General features: G+C 31.8%; 1 long non-coding RNA gene across 2 annotated transcripts in view; it reads left to right on the top strand.

Moving 5' to 3' along the window:
- Positions 1-1,662, top strand: part of LOC107734560 (uncharacterized) — a 2,807-nt gene extending 1,145 nt beyond the window's left edge. The window contains exons 1-3 of one of the 2 annotated variants that reach the window (XR_001639108.1): positions 84-142; positions 280-351; positions 1,606-1,662. This is a non-coding gene — a long non-coding RNA (uncharacterized LOC107734560). Of the gene's footprint in view, positions 1-83; positions 143-279; positions 352-1,605 lie in introns of those variants that run through there. The other variant, XR_001639110.1, reaches the window with a different exon arrangement.
- Positions 1,663-2,849: the final 1,187 nt, after the last annotated feature.

Below are 2,849 nucleotides of genomic sequence, written 5' to 3' on the forward strand. Positions count from 1 at the left end.
TAACGTTAGACAAACCCGCCCATTCACTATATTACAATAACTTTGAACTTTTTCTTAATCGTTATTTATGATCCGCTTCGTCAGGTTCATCTAGCATATCCATGTGATGCTAGTTAAGTTTACTAATGCAGCCGAAGCCCCGGTAAACAAAGCGGCTCGAGGAGCATTTATGATGGCTGTTTTGCTAACGTTATTTACCATTTCAGACTGATATTTGCGCCTCGCGTTTTTTAATTTGAAACTCATACTTGCATATGTTTTTGAAATCAATGTTTTCAGAGCAAAGGCAGCGTGGAGTGCTGGGATGTCAAAGGCAACAAGATGGCTGCAATACTACGAGCCTAAAGTGAAGTAAGTAGAATTCACATTGATATAATTGATGGGTTTTAGTGTTATGCGAGATGTAAACCATCACTTTCTGAAAGTTTTTTTTTAGTATATATTTTTTCATTTTTTGATTAATTGTAGCAGCACAAATGTGTCTTCTGAAGCAGTACAATATTTTAGAACAGTGTTGTAGCATGTGATTTAAAGTGATGCTTATATGGGTGTACTCACTTCTGTTGTATATTGGATGTTTGACTAATACACTGGAAGCAATATTGACGTGACATACTGATACAATTCCTCACCGCTAATCATGATGTTCATTCTATTAAGTAGTACGGGTTTAATACAGGAGATTTACAGTCTGATGTAGTAAAAAGAAAAAGTTGTATGAACATGCCCTCTGACCTTACCTCTTTTACTTTGAGGTTAGTTTCCACACACAAGTGCATCTGATGTGTGAGCGGCCATCAGGCGCAAGTGTAACAAAGAGCAATTCTTTATAGAATTGCAATATTATTTGGACATGTATAATTTTAAATTGTTTTGTATTGTGTTATTGTTTTTGTCTTGTTTTATTGTATTTATTTTACGTTCGGAATAAAGTAAAAAAAAAAATCAAAATCAAATTCAGCAAAAAAGTTATGTTTGTGTGTTGCTGCTGTTGCTAAATGTTTTTATTTTTTTATGTTTGTTTTTGCAATGCTAAAACCATTTGAGGTTTAAATAAACACTGTTTGAATTGTTAATAATGTGTCTCTGTCTGTCATTGAAGTTATGTATTTATTGTAATGACCTTAAAAAGTGGATTCAGCATTGGGGAAAAATTTGCATATTTTTACTCAAAAATAATACATTTAATACATTTTGCTCTCATAATTAATTTGTAATGTACTCGTAATATAAAAAAAAGTACACTTTAATATCATTAATATCACATGTAAATAGGCATATACTTAAAGTGTACTAAGTGTACTTGAAGTTGTTCCAATTTAGCACATAAAAGTACACTAAATACACTTAAAGTTATGCTTTACTACAATTTAATTACAATTAAAATATACTTAGTACAAAATTAGTTGTTCCAAAATAGCACACTTCAAGTTAACTAATCATTAACACACTTGAAGTATACTGACAATTAGTCTGGCTGCAAGTATACTAAGTATACTTTTTTTTCACTGGGGAGTAACGTGCTATACATGATAGAAACATGCTAGCAACTTGCTAAACTTGCTAAACACATGCTAGCAACATGCTAGTAACTAATGCATTTAGAAAAAGGAGCCTGAGCAGGAGCAGAAGGCAGCAGTCCTCATCATTGCTGCTGAGGAGGAAGAGGAAATGTCACGAGGGAACCCACTGGATGTTTTGATTGTCTTTGAAGACGGAGAGGTGATGTCAACCAAGTCTAGGGTCAGTGCACTGCTGCTGCTTTTGCACTTTATGCCCTTATTTAGAGTACACTAACTTCTCAAAGCAGCTTTACAGAAAATGCATGTGTCTACATTACAATTTAGCCTGATCTGTACTATACATACTATACTTTTCAATTTGAATAGTGTTGTATCATGTGATTTAAAGTGATGCTATATGGGTGTACTCACTTCTGTTGTATACTGTATGTTTGACTAATACACTGGAAGCAATATTGACGTGACATACTGATACAATTCCTCACCGCTAATCATGATGTTCATTCTATTAAGTAGTATGGGTTTAATACAGGATATTTACAGTCTGATGTAGTAAAAAGAAAAAGTTGTATGAACATGCCCTCTGACCTTACCTCTTTTACTTTGAGGTTAGTTTCCACACACAAGTGCATCTGATGTGTGAGCGGCCATCAGGCGCAAGTGTAACAAAGAGCAATTCTTTATAGAATTGCAATATTTTTTGGACATGTATAATTTAAAATTTTGTATTGTGTTGTATTGTTTTTGTTTTGTTTTCTTGTATTTATTTTACGTTCGGAATAAAGTAAAAAAAAAAATCAAAATCAAATTCAGCAAAAAAGTGAAGTTTGTGTGTTGCTGCTGTTGCTAAATGTTTTTATTTTTTATGTTTGTTTCTTTCAGCGTTCTTTTTATTTAAAAACATGGTTGGTGCATTTTATGTTTTGCAATGCTAAAACCATTTGAGGTTTAAATAAACACTGTTTGAATTGTTAATAATGTGTCTCTGTCTCTCATTGAAGTTATGTATTTATTGTAATGACCTTAAAAAGTGGATTCAGCATTGGGGAAAAATTAGCATATTTTTACTCAAAAATAATACATTTATAGTATATTGCTCTCATAATTAATTTGTAATGTACTCGTAATATAAAAAAAAGTACACTTTAATATCACTAATCAAGCATGTAAATAGGCATATACTTAAAGTGTACTAAGTGTACTTGAAGTTGTTCCAATTTAGTATAGAAAAGTACACTAAATACACTTAAAGTTATACTTTAGTATAATTTAATTACAACTAAAATACACTTAGTACAAAAATAGTTGTTCCAAAATAGCACACTT

The sequence above is a fragment of the Sinocyclocheilus rhinocerous genome, unplaced genomic scaffold (genome assembly GCF_001515625.1).
Source record: "Sinocyclocheilus rhinocerous isolate Xijiao unplaced genomic scaffold, SAMN03320098_v1.1 scaffold580, whole genome shotgun sequence".
Lineage (NCBI taxonomy): Eukaryota > Metazoa > Chordata > Actinopteri > Cypriniformes > Cyprinidae > Sinocyclocheilus > Sinocyclocheilus rhinocerous.